General features: G+C 46.9%; 1 long non-coding RNA gene across 1 annotated transcript; it reads left to right on the top strand.

The window, feature by feature from the left end:
- Positions 1-3418, top strand: LOC130357600 (uncharacterized). Its single transcript, XR_008889189.1, has 3 exons — positions 1-15; positions 2755-2953; positions 3055-3418. It is a non-coding gene; the product is annotated as an uncharacterized LOC130357600 (long non-coding RNA).
- The last annotated feature ends 15932 nt before the right edge of the window (positions 3419-19350 follow it).

The following is a 19350-nucleotide window of genomic DNA, read 5'->3' as shown; positions in this document are numbered from 1 at the left end:
CTTTACACAAAACAGGTGCGTTACTCTGCTCTTATTGGTTTACATCCATATAAATATTCTAGTTTTTGACCACAAACCACACTCCTCGAGAAAGCCCGGCTGCGGGCGAAACGCGTTGGAGACTCATAGCAGGCGTAGGGTTCAGTCCGGTATCTATATGTCCTTTGTCTTCCATTTTGCTCAAACACATCCCATGTTATGTTTTTCAATATCACTGTTATTTTAGCACGTTGCACTTTGCTTAGTTATACACTGTGTGATATTTTTCACTCATGCAAGAAGTGTTTATAGTTTTTCAGCACTTGCACTTTATCTTTAGTTCTGCAGTTTGGCCCATACTATTATAATACGTTTTTTGTATACATTCACCCTTGTATACTCAATCCTATCTTTTGTACATATATACATATAGATATATTATTTGAATATTTTTTTTATTATATACCTTTTTTACTATATATATACAGTGGTCCCTCAAGTTACAATATTAATTGGTTCCAGGACGACCATTGAATGTTGAGGCCATTGTATGTTGAGACCATAACTCTATGGAAACCTGGTAATTGGTTCTGAAGCCACCAAAATGTCATCCAAAAATAGGAAAAAGTGAGAATTAAAGAAAAATAAGTAGATAACTAATACAGATAAAGCAAATCCTTACATATAAAAGTAAGAAAGATCTGCTGGGAGCTGTAAATCACTGTCTATGTCAGTGTTTCCCAAGCAGGGAGCCTCCAGCTGTTGCAAAACTACAACTCCCAGCATGCCCGGACAGCCAAAGGCTGTCCGGGCATGCTGGGAGTTGAAGTTTTGCAACAGCTGGGGGCACCCTGCTTGGGAAAACACTGGTCTATGTAGAGGACAGGAGCTTCTTAAGGGTCCTGTACAGCACACACAGTGTCCTAAAAAAGTAACATGGAGCCGCCCTCACCTGGTGTCCAAAGGAGCAGCTAACCCTGGCACAGGTACAATGTACAGAACATGTAATACCTCCCTGTACTGTAGGGGGCGCTACCAGACATCAGTCAGTGCATACGCTTCAGTAATACAGGGGTTTTACCAGTGAATGCCCATTCTGATTGGTCAGTTCTTCCGGCCATTGACACGTTTCACAGATCTGGACTGTCTGTACATTGTATGTTGAGTCTGGTTTCAACTTATAATGGTCCAGAAAAGACCATTGTATGTTGAAACTATTGTATGTTGAGGCCATTGTAAGTTGAGGGATCACTGTATATATATATATATATATATATATATATATATATATATATATATATATATGTATATACCCCATTTACGCTATATATAGATACATTTTTTTAATCCACCTACTGGACTCTCCCTTTATATATATTTTTTTATCCTGCTTTTATTATTATCAATTACTGTATGTTGTAAATTGAGATGAATTTTTATCAACTTATATCTACGGATTTATATTGACTGTGTGTGAATTTTCTTTCCCCATCTTATATGCATATATTTTTTAATTTATGTCTTTGTATTTAATAAAATTTACATATATATTTTTATATTACTTGTATTTCATTATTGGGGTATAAGGGTTACGCTTTCTCTAGCGTATTGTAGGTTTATATATTTGGTCTTTTGTCTCATTAGACCCCCCTTTTCCAGGTATTCTTAGGAGCCATTTTTGGACTCTTTTTTTAGGTTGTTGTATTTCCAGGGCTGGTTTTCAACCCCAGTCCGGCCCTGGACCCCATGTCTCATATCATCCCTCCCCCCCTCCTGTGGACCCCATATCTCATATCATCCCTCCTCTCCCTCCTCTGGACCCCATATCTCATATCATCCCTCCCCCCCTCCTCTGGACCCCATATCTCATATCACCCCCCCTCCCTCCTCTGGACCCCATATCTCATATCATCCCTCCTCCCCCCCTCCTCTGGACCCCATATCTCATATCATCCCCCCCCCCTTCCTCTGGACCCCATATCTCATATCATCCCCTCCCCACCCTCCTTTGGACCCCATATCTAATATCACCGCCCCCCCCCCCCCCCAGTAGTCAGGTAGTCTCCCCTCCAGTAGACCATTGTTTCCCAACCACACCGCCTCTGGTCATTCATTGCTCTTCGGTGTCCCGGGTCCATTCGCATCGGAGTTGAGATAACTTACGCAGCTCCACCAGATGACGAGCGGTGCGCGGCCATACAGAAATAGCGGCCGCGTAATGACGTAGAGCTTAGTGACGCCCCCTTGCTGTGATTTTGGGAACGTCATTACGCATCCACCGTATCTGTACGGCCGCGCACCGCTCGTAAGCTGGGGGAGGAGCCTCTGCGCAGCAGTGAAAGGTATTTCATGCTCTGTCTGATGCAATCAATCTGGGGGCGCCAGGTCGGCACAATGAATGAAAGCCGGAGGCAGAGCGGCTTGCAGCGGCGGGCCCGGGCGACTTGCTGGCAGCGGCGGGCCCGGGACCTGTTGCTGTAGCATAGCAAAGCATAGTATAGTGAAGTGGCAGGAGGGCCGCATGGGCCCCCCCGGGCTACGGACCCTTGCGACCACTATAGCTACGCCACTGAGTGGTGATGTATGTCAATCTAGGACCATGGTGTCTGATCTTGAACTGACAGCAGGAGCCACGACGACTTTAAATCAATGGCTGCCGGGACGTCTGATGAGTGACATCCTTTGCTCCAGTAGCGCCATTTTAATAAAAAATTGCCCAAAATCCCTTAGATAACAGTCATTCAGAATATATTATAAATCTTTTTTGTTTTTCAGCCAATCAGAGAGCAGCACTACTAAAATAGAACTCCCAGGAGGTAACAGCGTGTCACACATGTGATGTCATAACCATTGTCCACTAGAGAGCAGCACTGAGCAGATATAACACTGCTCCTGCTCATTCTTCATCAGTGAGGGGCCGGTGCTGGACACTGTAGGGACCGAGAATGCAAAGTCATATACACTACTGTGACTGGTAAGTGTCCCATTGTTGTGTCCAAAAGGTCTTTAGTGCAGTTCAATGTGCTTTTCTATAATAAACATGTAAATAATCTCTCTTTTGTTTTCCTATCTTAGATGCACTATTTCCAGGATGTGGAGTAGCATTTCCGGACCTACAGCAAGAAGTTGGATGAAGACGTAGATTTCCAGACCTACAGCAAGAAATTGGATGAAGGCACAGCGCCTCAAATCACGCACATACACGGACACATTGGCCCAAATTCTAGAGCTAACCTCCTTTAGTATGCCCAGAGGAAGGGCAGTACAGTAGCCATGGATTCCCTACAGGTTTCCTCCCCTCTGGAGGTTTTTCCTGTCCTGAGTTAGTTACTGTTCGCTCTTTGTGAGTGATGGAGGTTACATAAAATCCCTACACAAACATTTTAATATATAATAAATAAAGTTCCCCTTTTTAAACCATTCTTTAATTTGTTTGACCCATTTATTTTATTTGTATGTGAAAAATAGTGTTAGCAATATGGAGATGACAAGTGTCCAAAGCTGCTCTCCTGCCCGATCTACATAATGCGGTGCGGAGAAAGGCAACTTATGCTGGGTGGTACAGTTACCAAGGCAACCATAGGACACCCAGCTAGTTCTATGCATGAGCCTTTTTCTGATGAACGGGACTCTAGGAGAGCGGAGGAGGCAGGTGAGAAGACCTCCATCCACCATTTTGAATGATTACCAGATCGCCACAGGTGATTTGTTCCTGGAATATAATGCCTGCATTGCCGCACTTGCCATAATCTGCTTTGATCACGGCATCTGAGGGGTTAATGACAAACATTAGAGCGATCGTTGATGAATGCCACTACTGGCAGGTCCCTGGCTGCCAGGACCTGTCATACATGATGCAAGCACCGCTCCATTGTTTGCATCATGTACAGGGTGTAAATATACATCCAATCACATCAGGATGTACTTTTACAGGGTCCACCTACTCCATTTTGATTGTAAGGCTATGCTGACAAGGCCAAATGTCCACACAGAAAATGTATGTGCGGATAACCTGAAGATAGTGGAGCGGTGTCAGAATATGCTGGCGCTAAGATTGCTCAGACATTTGCTGCCTCGTAGGGGGAAATGTATTTCTGAGCAGAATACACAGAAAGAACAGACGTCTACTCTTTCTGCGGATGCCAGAAATTGAATTTCTGTGCCAGATATTTCCTGTGCGGAAATTCTGCTGTGTGCACTGTGCACCAGAATCCCATTGAAATTAATGGGACTCTGCTGCAGCAGAATTTCCGTGCTGTATATTCCTGTGTAATTCTGCATGGAAAACCTAACGCGTGAACATAGTCTAACGGTCATTAAAAAGGGGGGCGGAGCAAATAAGGGTGAGACCAAAGGGCCAGAGACAAAGTGGTGGCAAAATGAGGTTTTACCTAGGGTGACAAAAATCCTTGCACCAGCCCTGGCTGCCATGGCCCGAGCTGCCAAACAGGCAGGGTTCCTGTGCCATTTCAATCCCCTGCATATGAATTGTATCTCTTCTATCACTTCCTGTGATGTCACGCATACATCAAATAATTATGCAAATTAGCATGGCCAGTATTTTATTTTTTGCAAGAAAGGTGGCAACCCTATCAGGCATCCCATTGCATTCTGTCAGTGACCGGCACCTTCTGTAGGACCAAGGCAAACTAAGTGCCCGTTGCTTTCAATGGACATGAGGGGTGTCACAGAAAGAAAGCCAGGGCTCGAGTCCAGCAGGAACTCATAGAAACAGCGTCCCTGCACTTTTTTCACAGCAGGAACGCTGTTCCCTTTAGCAGTCCACCTGCAGGACCAACCCTGTGCCCGAATCCTTTGGCTGCTGGACTTGACTGTGGCCGCTGTTCCTTGTCTTCCCCAGTGTACTGGGCAGGGGAAGAGGCCGCAGTTATATGGAGCAGTTTAGGAGGAAGATCACTCACCACCATTAGGTCCGTAGCTCCTGGAATGGCATCATGTTAGGGGCGGGCCTTTATCGAGAAGGGGCGGGGCCTCCTGGGCTACATTATTATATAGTATATAAGTGTGTTGGGGGGCAGTGATATTATTTACATGGGACTGTGTGTTAGAGAGAGGGGAGGAGTCTAATTTACATGGGACTGTACGTTGAAGAGAGGGGGTGGTGTTATTTACATGGGACTGTTTGTTAAAGAGAGGGGAGTAGTCTTATTTACATGGGACTGTACGTTGAAGAGAGGGGGTGGTGTTATTTACATGGGACTGTATAGTGAAGGGGAGTAGTGTTATTTATATAGGATTATATGTAGGAGAGTGGAGTAGTGGTATTTACATGGGACTGTATGTAGGAGAGTTGAGTTGTGTTATTTATATAGGACTATAGGAGAGGGGAGTAGTGTTATTTACATGGGACTGTATAGTGTAGGGAGGTTGTGTTATTTATATAGGACTGTATGTAGGAGAGGGGGGTTATTTTATTTACATAGGAACATGCTAGGTTTAAGGTAGGGAAGTGATATTTACATGGGACTGTGTATTGGAGGGGATTGTACCTGGCTGGTCCCCCTGTGCACTGCAGTCTGCTGGGGGCGCTATTTGAAGTATCATTACAATTATTGGTAGGGGGAGGGATGCAGGCCTTCAATGGGGTCTGTGGTTGATTTTCCACAGTGGAAATTCTGCTGCCGGAAATCTGCAATAGAGAGCCCACCCCCATTCAAACTCGCAGCAGGACACATTTGTCTAACTCACAATAAATACTGCCCATGTGAACGAGCCCTTGGGGTCTGTAAACGCAAGCTGATTTTGCTGCAGAAAATCCTCCGTGGATTTTGCTACTATTGACTTCAATAGATCATCAGAAAACCTGCAATAGTGTCAGATTTGCAGATTTTTTGCAGACCCATCAAAGTCAATGGTAGCAAAATCCCCTGCAGATTTTCTGCAGAAAATACGCTGCCTGAAATATGCACAAAATCCCCTTGTGTGAACGGACCCTTAGGGGTCCCTATTTTTGCTGCAGATTTTGCTGGTCATTGACTTGGGTTGCAATATCTGCTACAGCAGAAAATATGCATGTGTGAACTGACCCTTAGAGCTTGTTCCCATGGGCGGATTTGCTAGCAAACTTGCAGCGTGTTTCCCTCTGCGTGTATGAATTAGGGTGGGCTGTCCGCAGCAGACTTTTTGACAGCAGAATTTTCACCGAGGAAAATCCGCTGCAGACCCTATTGAAGTCAATTGGGTCTGTGCCATATTTCCTCCAGTGGGAATTCTCCTGCCAGTGCAGATAAAGCCTGGAAAATCAAATGCCAGCCCTCCATCTGTGCCCACCTCTGTGGTGCTGGATATATATATATATATATATATATATATATATATATATATATATATATATAGAAAGCCTGACTCACTCACTCATCAATGCCCAGCCTAAACCCTTGGACCTAAAAAGCTGAATTTTTCCACAGGTGTTGTTTTTAAGACATAGGCAAGGAATAAGAAAGGATTTTTCTAAATTAAACCCTTAAGGGGGTGAAAAAGGAGTTGAAAGTTTCTATATACAGTGATCCCTCAACTTACAATGGCCTCAACATACAATAGTTTCAACATAACAATGTTTTTTTCTGGACCATTGTAACTTGAAACCAGACTCAACATACAATGTACAGACAGTCCAGATCTGTGAGACATTTCACAACCGGAGGAACTGACCAATCAGAATGGGCATTTTACTGGTAAATCACCTGTATTACTGAGGTGCCTGCACTGACTGGCTGTCTGGTAGCGCCCCCTACAGTACAGGAAGGCATTACATGTTCTGTAATACTCCTTACCTGTGCCAGGGTTAGCTGCTCCTTTGGACACCAAGTAAGGGCGGCTCCATTTGGGACATTGTGTGTACTGTATAGGACCCTGAAGAAGCTCCTGTCCTCTACTTAAACCATTGTTTCCCAACCAGGGTGCCTCCAGCTGTTGAAAAACTATAACTCCCAGCATGCCCGGACAGCCAACGGCTGTCCGGGCATGCTGGGAGTTGTAGTTTTGCAACAGCTGGAGGCACCCTGGTTGGGAAACATTGACACAGACAGTGATCACAGCTCCCAGCAGATCTTTATTACTGTTATATGTAAGGATTTGCTTTATCTATATTAGTTATCTACTTATTTTTCTTTAACCCTCACTTTTTCCTATTTTTGGATGACATTTTGGTGGCTTCAGAACCAATTACCAGGTTTCCATAGAGTTCTGGTCTCAACATACAATGGTCTCAACATACAATGGTCGTCCTGGAACCAATTATTATTGTAACTTGAGTGACCACTGTATATAAAACTCAGTGGTCCTCATTTACTATTGCAAACCCGACATGTTTTGTCAGGTTGTGCGCCAGATTCTGTCTCATTGCGCCAGAATGTGCGCCAGAATTGAAAAAAACCCCGACTAACTCTCCATTTTGCGAAGAAAATACGAAAAAGGGGCGAGGCTGCTGGTAAAAGGGGGCGTGTTCTCCCAAAAAGGGGCGTGTTTTAGACATTTTCACAAAAATCCAACATATTTACTAAGGTTTCCACATAAAATGTGATGGATTTGAGGAAAACCCGACAGATCAGAACATGTGTAAAAAAAAAAAAGCAAAATGTAGGGAAAGTGGAATATGTAGGGAAACCTTAGTAAATACTGTGGAAAATAAATTGCAGGGAATTAAAACCAACAAAGAAACCTACACAACACTCTTAGTAAATAAGGGCCACTGTACAATTGAATTCAGGTGTTTTATTAGGTCCCATCCAGCCTCTCCAATGCAGTAGCCTTTATACTCATCTGTAAAAGAATAGGTCGTTCTAAAGATCTCCCTCACTCTGGGGTACGCTACTATAGGAGCCATTGCCGGAACAAGACAGTTCCTTAAATTTTTCCTCCTCGGTCTTCCACAACAAACTATGAGTGGTACTGTTGAGAACTGGAAGTGTTTGGGAACAACTCATAAAACGAAGACCATATAAACTTAAACGGGCACTGTCATGAAGTAAAAAAAAATTGATATGTTGTGGTACTTAAGTACTACTGTCACGATTCGGCAGGCTGGAGGTGGATCCTCTGTGCCAGAGAGGGATTGGCGTGGACCGTGTTGGTGGACCGGTTCTAAGTTGCTACTGGTATTCACCAGAGCCCGCCGCAAAGCGGGATGGTCTTGCAGCGGCGGTAGCAACCAGGTCGTATCCACCAGCAACGGCTCAACCTCTCTGACTGCTGAAGATAGGCGCGGTACAAGGGAGTAGACAAGAGCAAGGTCGGACGTAGCAGAAGGTCGGGGCAGGCAGCAAGGATCGTAGTCAGGGGCAAAGGCAGGAGGTCTGGAACACAGGTTAGGAACACACAAGGAACGCTTTCACTGGCACAATGGCAACAAGATCTGGCAAGGGAGTGCAGGGGAAGTGATGTATAAATAGGGAGTGCACAGGTGAACACACTAATTAAGCCTGCTGCGCCAATCAGTGGCGCAGTGGCCCTTTAAATTGCAGAGACCCGGCGCGCGCGCGCCCTAAGGAGCGGGGCCGCGCGCGCCGGGACAAGACCGACGGGGAGCGAGTCAGGTACGGGAGCCGGGATGCACATCGCGAGCGGGCGCCTCCCGCATCGCGAATCGCATCCCGGCTGAGAGAGACATTGCAGCGCACCCGGTCAGCATGTCTGACCGGGGCGCTGCAAATGCGAGGAAGTTGCGAGCGCTCCGGGGAGGAGCGGGGACCCGGAGCGCTCGGCGTAACAGTACCCCCCCCCCCTTGGGTCTCCCCCTCTTCTTGGAGCCTGAGAACCTGAGAATAAGACTTTTGTCTAGGATGTTGTCCTCAGGTTCCCAGGATCTCTCTTCTGGACCACAGCCTTCCCAATCCACCCCAAAAAATTTTTTTCCTCTGACTGTCTTGGAGGCCAGAATCTCCTTCACGGAGAAGACGTCAGAAGAACCGGATACAGGAGTGGGAGAAACAAGTTTGGGAGAGAAGCGGTTAATGATGAGTGGTTTAAGGAGAGAGACATGGAAGGCATTGGGAATACGAAGAGAAGGAGGAAGAAGGAGTTTGTAAGAGACAGGGTTGATCTGGCACAAGACTTTGAAAGGACCAAGATAGCGTGGTCCCAGTTTGCAACTGGGGACACGAAAGCAGACATATTTAGCAGAGAGCCATACCTTGTCTCCGGGAGCAAAAATGGGAGGAGTTCTTCTTTTCTTATCGGCAAATCTTTTCATCCGGGATGAAGCCTGTAAAAGAGAATTTTGGGTCTCTTTCCATATGGTGGAAAGATCACGAGTCACTTCATCCACAGCGGGCAAACCAGAGGGCAAGGGAGTAGGGAGGGGGGGAAGAGGGTGACGGCCGTACACCACGAAAAATGGGGACTTAGCAGAAGATTCGGAGACTCTGAAGTTGTATGAGAATTCGGCCCATGGTAGAAGATCTGCCCAGTCATCCTGGCGGGAGGAAACAAAATGCCGTAAATAGTCACCCAGGACCTGATTAATTCTTTCTACTTGCCCATTGGATTGGGGATGATAAGAAGAAGAGAAGTTTAATTTAATCTTGAGCTGTTTACAGAGGGCCCTCCAGAATTTAGACACGAATTGGACGCCTCTATCCGAGACGATATGCATGGGCAATCCATGAAGGCGAAAAATGTGTACAAAAAATTGCTTTGCCAACTGAGGCGCTGAAGGAAGACCAGGAAGAGGAATAAAATGTGCCATCTTGGAAAATCGATCAACGACCACCCAAACAACTGTGTTGCCACGGGATGAGGGCAAGTCTGTAATAAAGTCCATACCAATCTGTGACCAAGGCTGTTCGGGAACGGGCAGAGGATGAAGGAGGCCAGCAGGCTTCTGGCGAGGAGTCTTATCCCGGGCACAGACAGTACAGGCCCGCACAAAATCAACAACATCTGTCTCCAGAGTCGGCCACCAATAAAAACGAGAGATGAGTTGCAAGGATTTTTTGATGCCCGCATGGCCTGCGAGATGGGAGGAGTGTCCCCATTTGAGAATCCCGAGACGCTGGCGTGGAGAAACGAAGGTCTTCCCTGGAGGAGTTTGCCTGATGGAGGCTGGAGAAGTGGAGATCAGACAGTCCGGAGGAATGATGTGTTGCGGAGAGACCTCTACTTCAGAGGCATCAGAAGAACGAGAGAGGGCATCGGCCCTAATGTTCTTGTCAGCAGGGCGAAAATGAATTTCAAAGTTAAAACGGGCAAAGAACAACGACCACCTGGCCTGGCGAGGGTTCAGTCGTTGGGCAGACTGGAGATAGGAGAGATTCTTGTGATCAGTGTATATGATAACTGGAAATTTTGATCCCTCCAGCAGATGCCTCCATTCCTCAAGCGCCAATTTAATGGCCAGTAGTTCTCGATCCCCGATGGAGTAATTTCTCTCCGCTGGAGAGAAGGTCCTAGAAAAAAACCCACAAGTAACAGCATGCCCGGAAGAATTTTTTTGTAGAAGGACAGCTCCAGCTCCCACTGAGGAGGCATCTACCTCCAATAGGAAGGGTTTAGATGGGTCAGGTCTGGAGAGCACGGGAGCAGAAGAAAAGGCAGACTTGAGATGTTTAAATGCGTCTTCCGCTTGTGGAGACCAGGACTTGGGATTGGCATTTTTCTTGGTTAAAGCCACGATAGGAGCCGCAATAGTGGAAAAGTGTGGAATAAATTGTCTGTAAAAATTGGCAAACCCCAAAAAACGTTGGATAGCACGGAGTCCGGAGGGGCGTGGCCAATCTAAGACGGCAGAGAGTTTATCTGGGTCCATTTGTAGTCCCTGGCCAGAGACCAAGTATCCTAGGAAAGGAAGAGATTGACATTCAAAGAGACATTTCTCCATTTTGGCATAAAGTTGATTGTCCCGAAGTCTCTGAAGAACCATGCGGACATGCTGGCGGTGTTCTTCTAAGTTGGCAGAAAAAATCAGAATATCATCCAGATAAACCACAACACAGGAATATAAGAGATCACGAAAAATTTCATTAACAAAGTCTTGGAAGACGGCATGGGCGTTGCACAGGCCAAAGGGCATGACCAGATACTCAAAGTGTCCATCTCTGGTGTTAAATGCAGTCTTCCATTCGTCCCCCTCCCTGATGCGGATGAGATTATAAGCCCCCCTTAAGTCCAGTTTGGTAAAGATGTGGGCACCTTGTAGGCGATCAAAGAGTTCCGAGATAAGAGGTAAGGGGTAGCGTTTTTTTACCGTGATTTTATTAAGTCCGCGGTAGTCAATGCAAGGGCGTAGGGAGCCATCTTTTTTGGACACAAAAAAAAAATCCAGCTCCGGCAGGAGAGGAGGATTTGCGGATAATCCCCTTTTTTAAATTTTCCTGGATGTACTCTGACATGGCAAGAGTGTCTGGAGCAGACAGAGGATAGATTCTGCCCCGGGGTGGAGTAGTACCCGGGAGAAGGTCAATAGGACAGTCATAAGGCCTGTGAGGGGGTAAAGTCTCAGCTTGCTTCTTGCAAAAGACGTCAGCATAGTCCATATAAGCCTTAGGAAGACCGGATACAGGGGGAACCACAGGGTCACGGCAGGGAGTACTGGGAACCGGTTTAAGACAGTCCTTGAGACAAGAAGTACCCCAGTTCTTGATTTCTCCTGTGGACCAATCAAGGGTTGGGGAATGGCGTTGAAGCCACGGTAATCCAAGAAGAATTTCAGAAGTGCAGTTGGAGAGGACCAAAAATTCAATTTTTTCGTGATGAGGTCCGATGCACATTAGGAGAGGTTCCGTGCGGTAACGCACGGTACAGTCCAATCTTTCATTGTTAACAGAATTGATGTAGAGGGGTCTGGCGAGACTGGTCAACCGGGATGTTGAACCTGTTGATGAGAGAGGCCAAAATAAAATTTCCTGCAGATCCGGAATCCAAGAAGGCCATAGCCGAGAAGGAGAAGGTAGAGGAAGATATCCGCACAGGCACAGTAAGGCGTGGAGAAGCAGAGTTGACACCAAAAACTGTCTCACCTTTGTGCGGAGTCAGCGTACGTCTTTCCAGGCGGGGAGGACGGATAGGACAATCCTTCAAGAAGTGTTCGGTACTGGCACAGTACAGGCACAGATTCTCCATGCGGCATCGTGTCCTCTCTTGAGGTGTCAAGCGAGACCGGTCAACTTGCATAGCCTCCACGGCGGGAGGCACAGGAACGGATTGCAGAGGACCAGAGGAGAGAGGAGCCGGGAAGAGAAACCGCCTCGTGCGAACAAAGTCCATATCCTGGCGGAGCTCCTGACGCCTTTCGGAAAAACGCATGTCAATGCGGGTGGCCAGATGAATAAGTTCATGCAGGTTAACAGGAATTTCTCGTGCGGCCAGCACGTCTTTAATGTTGCTGGATAGGCCTTTTTTAAAGGTCGCGCAGAGGGCCTCATTATTCCAGGATAATTCGGAAGCAAGAGTACGGAATTGGATGGCGTACTCGCCAACAGAAGAATTACCCTGGACCAGGTTCAGCAGGGCAGTCTCAGCAGAAGAGGCTCGGGCAGGTTCCTCAAAGACACTTCGAATCTCCGTGAAGAAGGAGTGTACAGAGGCAGTGACAGGGTCATTGCGGTCCCAAAGCGGTGTGGCCCATGACAGAGCTTTCCCAGACAGAAGGCTGACTACGAAAGCCACCTTAGACCTTTCAGTAGGAAACTGGTCCGACATCATCTCCAAGTGCAGGGAACATTGTGAAAGAAAGCCACGGCAAAACTTAGAGTCCCCATCAAATTTATCCGGCAAGGATAATCGTAGGCCGGAAGCGGCCACTCGCTGCGGAGGAGGTGCAGGAGCTGGCGGAGGAGATTGTTGCTGGAGTTGTGGTAATAGCTGCTGTAGCATCACGGTCAGTTGAGACAGCTGGTGGCCTTGTTGCGCTATCTGTTGCGACTGCTGGGCGACCACCGTGGTGAGGTCGGCGACAACTGGCAGTGGGACTTCAGCGGGATCCATGGCCGGATCTACTGTCACGATTCGGCTGGCTGGAGGTGGATCCTCTGTGCCAGAGAGGGATTGGCGTGGACCGTGTTGGTGGACCGGTTCTAAGTTGCTACTGGTATTCACCAGAGCCCGCCGCAAAGCGGGATGGTCTTGCAGCGGTGGTAGCAACCAGGTCGTATCCACCAGCAACGGCTCAACCTCTCTGACTGCTGAAGATAGGCGCGGTACAAGGGAGTAGACAAGAGCAAGGTCGGACGTAGCAGAAGGTCAGGGCAGGCAGCAAGGATCGTAGTCAGGGGCAACGGCAGGAGGTCTGGAACACAGGCTAGGAACACACAAGGAAACGCTTTCACTGGCACAATGGCAACAAGATCCGGCAAGGGAGTGCAGGGGAAGTGATGTATAAATAGGGAGTGCACAGGCGAACACACTAATTAAGCCTGCTGCGCCAATCAGTGGCGCAGGGGCCCTTTAAATTGCAGAGACCCGGCGCGCGCGCGCCCTAAGGAGCGGGGCCGCGCGCGCCGGGACAAGACCGACGGGGAGCGAGTCAGGTACGGGAGCCGGGATGCGCATCGCGAGCGGGCGCCTCCCGCATCGCGAATCGCATCCCGGCTGAGAGAGACATTGCAGCGCACCCGGTCAGCAGGTCTGACCGGGGCGCTGCAAATGCGAGGAAGTTGCGAGCGCTCCGGGGAGGAGCGGGGACCCGGAGCGCTCGGCGTAACAACTACAACATATCTCTATTATACTTTAATTAAAAAAAGTGATTTTAAACAAGTTTAAAATCACTTTTAAATTCGGCCACCCTCCTAGTGGCCGAATGCATTCAGCAGTGACGTCACCACTGAATTTCGACTCATTTCAGCCTGGCAATGAGTCGAAATTCAGGCACTGCTGTGCTCGCTCCCGCCTGTCAATCAAACAGGCAAGAGCGAGCACGCGGATAGCTGGGGCTGCGTGCATTAGCCAGCTCCACTGGCCTCGCGCGCGGCCCCGCCCACCCGCCCCCGTTACTCTGTCCGGAGGCAGCGCAAGCACTCATTGCTGCGCTGATCCTCCGGATGGGTAAGTCTGATCTGCAGTGCTATTGGCAGATCATCTATGCGCGCTCCCGACAGGAGCGCTGCATAGACGATCTGAGGGCGGAAGCAAGCGCCCAGCAAGGCATCAGTGACGTCGCGCCTGCCGGGAAGCGCTGCTTCCTGCCCTGCTTTATAGAGCAGATTTAGAAGAACTAAATCTGCTCTATTAAAGCGATTTAAAAGTTTTTTAAAGCCAGGTAGGGGGTTAGGGCTAGATTACTAATAGGTAGGGACATATTAGATTATATATTACTTTAAAGAGTCGAGTTGCCAAGTGCTGAGGCGCATAGGGCATAAAAGTCACACATGGTCTGCTCATTTAGCTTTACAGTTAGCACAAAAACTGCACCGTGAACTTCATGGCATAAATTACCATGGCTGTGCAGTTGCATGCCAGCCTTACATCACCAAGCGCAAAGCCAAATGTCAAATGGAGTGGTATAAAACCACCATTGTTGGACTTTGGAGAAGAGGAAATGTTTTCTATGGAGTTATGGATCACACTTCCCTGTGATGTCCCAGTACAGGACATGGTTCTGCACTACACTTAGGCCCTTTCAGGTTGAGTCCCTCGGTGTCCTGGGGGCTCCCCTGCAGTGTCTCCTGTGTGGTTATTATAGTGTTATTTAATGTAATAGGATTATAGTCAGGAACAAAGATTTGGAATGTCCAGTGCAAATAGTCGTGCAAAAAAGGAATTCTTTATTGTTAAAAAGCCATGACAGGAGTCAAAAGTAACACGTTTCAGGTGCATTAGCACACTTAGTCGTACAGGATTATAGTCAGTATGTCAATGTATAGTCAGTATAAAGGACCTTTGGAGGATTCCAGTAAATATCTAAAGGACCTGTGAAATGTTACATGTTATGTTTATGTTATCACATGTTACCCAGAGGGCACCAGTTTAACACATGACCAAGAGCCCGGAAGTAGCGCACAGTAGTTTGCAAAAACGGCTGTTAGCCTTTGAGCGCTCTCATCTATATGTCTCCCTGCTACACAGAGGTCCCGTGAATGAATGAATGAACTACGCGAACGGTGAGTGCAAGTTCACCCTTTTCTACTTTTGATGTATTAAGAAATTTTCTTCACTTTCTTTGGAACTTGGCACCCCGCTAGAAGCATCTTTTCGGCAACTTCGGTCACTGAACACTAATGGGACTGTGATTTATATGCTTATCGAATCTAGTTGCTCTCTGTTTTTTTCTATTTTTTGTATTTTAATTTACAAATCTGTTTAACTTTCTGGAGCCAGTTGATATATAAAAATCCCTTTTTCCTGGAAAACGCCTTTAACCTCTCGATGTGAGGATGTGTTGAGTAGTGTCAAGGACAGAGGAGGTATGATGCCTCTCTACCTCTGCACAGTTAGTCCTATTCCTTAGGACTGATTTGGCCTATTCCAGATCAAGACAATAGAGATTGAAGACAGGAAGTAGAAAGTTGCAAAAGTGAAAAAGTTTCCAAGAGCCACACAGCTTCACCTTAAAACAGTTGGGTTGCTATAGAGGTCGTAGAGGTCGCCATTGCGACCGGGCCCCTGCCACTCACTATACTACCGCCGCAGGTCGAGCCCTCAGGCACAGCCCAAGGTCCCGGGCCTGAATAGGAGGCTTGTCACTGCGAGCACCAGGCCCGGTGTTAGCCTGAAATCCAACCCCCCAGAGCTACCCTGAAATCCCACCCCCAGCAAATGCAGGCACGCACCGTGGGCTCCCTCACCGCCAGTGCAGCGCTATCTCCCCCGGGACCCGATCACAGGCCTGACAGCAGGCCTCAGCGCTGATCTTCATGGGGGGGGGCGCAGGTAAGGAGGCAGTGGAGCGGCGGCAAATTGGTGAATTTGTGGTCCGGAGGTGCGGCCGGTTGATCGTCGTGGAGACGTAATAGAATTTGTGGGCCGGAGGAGCAGGGGGGGAGGGCGGATGGGGGTGCTAGTGGGGGCTGAGTGTTCTTGAATCTGTGGTCGGGGGGGGGGATTTGTGGGATGCACACGTTCAGCCATCCTAAGTAATAGATAATGGTATTTGATTTTTCATGAGGTGATCTTGATGTATGAATGATGTGTGTATGTACTGTACAGTGGGGATAAAAAGTTTGGGCAAAAATTGTATTAATGTGCATGAAGAAGCCAAGGAAAGATGGAAAAATCTCCAAAAGGCATCAAATTACAGATTAGACATTCTTATAATATGTCAACAAAAGTAAGATTTTATTTCCATCATTTACACTTTCAAAATAACAGAAAACAAAAAATGGCATCTGCAAAAGTTTGGGCACCCTGCAGAGTTAATATCTTGTACTGCCCCTTTGGGAAGTATCACAGCTTGTAAATGCTTTTTGTAGCCAGCAAAGAGTCTTTCAATTCTTGTTTGAGGTATCTTTGCCCATTCTTCCTTACAAAAGTCTTCCAGTTCTTTGAGATTTCTGGGCTGTCTGTCACGCATTGCTCTTTTAAGGTCTATCCATAGATTTTCAATTATGTTGAGGTCAGGAGATTGTGAAGGCCATGGCAAAACCTTCAGTTTACGCCTCTTGATGTAATCCCCCCGTGGATTTCGAGGTGTGTTTAGGATCATTATCCATTTGTAGAAGCCATCCTCTCTTTAACTTCAGCTTTTTCACAGATGGCATCAAGTTAGCATCTAAAATTTTATTGAATCCCTTTTTCCTTCTACTTGTGAGATGTTCCATGTGCCACTGGCTGCAATACAACCCCAAAGCAAGATTGATCCACCCCCATGCTTAACAGTTGGACAGAGGTTCTTGTTAGGATTCGTCAGGCTGGATGTGGATCCTCTGTGTCAGCGAGGGATTGGCGTGGACCGTACCGGTGGACCGGTTCTAAGCTGCTGCTGGTATTCACCAGAGCCCGCCGCGAAGCGGGATGGTCTTGCTGCGGTGGTAGCACCCAGGTTGTATCCACCGGTAACGGCTCAACCTCGCTGACTGCTGAGAAGGCGTGGGATAGAAGGACTAGACAGAGGCGAGGTCAGACATAGCAGAAGGTCAGGGCAGGTGGCAAGGTTCGTAGTCAATGGAAACGGCAGAAGGTCTGGAAACACTGGTATGGCAATCACAAGAAACGCTTTCACAAGGCACAAGGGCAACAAGATCCGGCAAAGCAGGGAAGGGGAAGTAAGGTTATAAAGGCGTGGAGCAGGTGGAAGCTAATTACACTGATTGGGCCAGGCACCAATTAGTGGTGCACTGGCCCCTTAAATCCTAGAGAGCTGGCGCGCACGCCCTAGAGAGCGGAGCCGCGCGCGCCAGGACGTGACAGCCAGGGACCGGGACAGGTAAGTGAATTGGGATGCAATCCGTGAGCGGGCGCGTCCCGCTATGCGAATCGCATCCCCGTCGGCAGTGTCAGTGCAGCGCTCCCGGTCAGCGGGTCTGACCGGGGCGCTGCAGAGAGGAGAACGCCGCGAGAGCTCCAGGGAGGAGCAGGGACCCGGAGCGCTCGGCGTAACAGTTCTTTTCATTAAATTCTGTTCCCCTTCTTCTCCAAACGTACCTTTGCTCATTCCGGCCAAAAAGTTAAATTTTAACCTCATCGGTCCACAGAACTTGTTTCCAAAATGCATCAGGCTTGTCTATATGTTCATTTGCAAAGTTCAAATGCTGATTTTTGTGGTGAGGACATAGAAGAGGTTTTCTTCTGATGACTCTTCCATGAAGACCATATTTGTACAAGTATCTCTATATAGTGGAATAGTGTACCACAACTCCAGTGTCTGCCAGATCTTTCTGGAAGGATTGTGCAGTCAAATATGGGTTTTGAATAGTTTTTCTCACAATCCTGCGAGCTGTTCTGTCTGATATTTTTCTTGGTCTTCCAGATCTTGCTTTAGCTTCCACAGTTCCTGATGACTGCCATTTCTTAATTACATTCCGAACAGAGGATATTGACATCTGAAAACATTTTGCTATCTTCTTATAGACGTCTCCAGCTTTGTGAGCGTCAACTATTTTCAGTTTCAGATTTCTAGACAACTGCTTAGAAGAACCCATGGTGCTGATTGTTGGGGCAAGGTCAGATGAGTCTGTGCATTTAAAACCTTTGAGATTGACATCACCTGGTCTTCCCAGATGATGATGGAGAACAATCCATGACACTGGCAGGTCACAGCTTTGCTAAGGGGGCAGTGCATGCTATAAATTCTGCAGGGTGCCCAAACTTTTGCAGACACCATTTTTTTTTGTATTCTGTTATTTTGAAAGTGTAAATGATGGAAATAAAATCTAACTTTTGTTGACATATTATAAGAATGTCTAATCTGTAATTTGATGCCTTTTGGAGATTTTTCCATCTTTCCTTGGCTTCTTTATGCACATAAATACAAATTTTTACCTGGGGTGCCTAAACTGTTGATCCCCACTGTATGTATGATGTATGAAGTGTGTGTATGTACTGTATGTATGAATGATGTGTGTGTATGGACTGTATGTATGATGTATGAATGATGTGTCTATGTACTGTATGTATAAATTATGTATGTGTGTGTGTGTGTGTGTGTACTGTATGTATGATGTAGGAATGGTGTGTTTGTGTGTACTGTATGTATGATGTAGGAATGGTGTGTATATGTACTGTATGTATGATGTAGGAATTGTGTGTGTGTACTGCATGTATGATGTAGGAATGGTGTGTGTGTGTGTGTGTGTACTGTATGTATGATGTAGGAATATGTGTGTGTGTACTGTATGTATGATGTAGGAATTGTGTGTGTGTGTGTACTGTATGTATGATGTAGGAATTGTGTGTGTGTGTGTGTACTGTATGATGTATGATGTAGGAATTGTGTGTATGTGCTGTATATATGATGTAGGAATTGTGTGTGTGTACTGTATGTATGATGTAGGAATTGTGTGTGTGTGTGTGTGTGTGTGTTTGTACTGTATGTATGATGTAGGAGTGGTGTGTGTGTACTGTATGTATGATGTAGGAATGGTGTGTGTGTTTACTGTATGTATGATGTAGGAATGGTGTATGTGTACTGTATGTATGATGTAGGAATTGTGTGTGTGTGTGTGTATGTACTGTACATATGATGTGTGGAGATGTATTATGCTGGGGCGGGGGAGATCTGGATTCGGCGGGTGTATGTATGATATGTGTATGCATAATGTGTATTTATGATGTGTATGTATGCATTATGCATGTGTGGGGGGGGGCGGAGGCGGTGTGTGTATGTATGATGTGTGTATGTACTGTATGTGGCAGTATTATATTCAGGGGGTACAGTAGTAGGCAGTATTATATTCAGGGGGTACAGTAGGTGGCAGCATTATATTCAGGGGGTACAGTAGGTTGCAGCATTATATAAAGGTGGTACAGTAGGGGGCAGCATTA

Source organism: Hyla sarda, chromosome 2 (genome assembly GCF_029499605.1).
Source record: "Hyla sarda isolate aHylSar1 chromosome 2, aHylSar1.hap1, whole genome shotgun sequence".
Taxonomy (NCBI): Eukaryota; Metazoa; Chordata; class Amphibia; order Anura; family Hylidae; genus Hyla; species Hyla sarda.
Note: the sequence above shows the minus strand (reverse complement) of the source record. Positions and strands in the feature narration are given on the sequence as shown.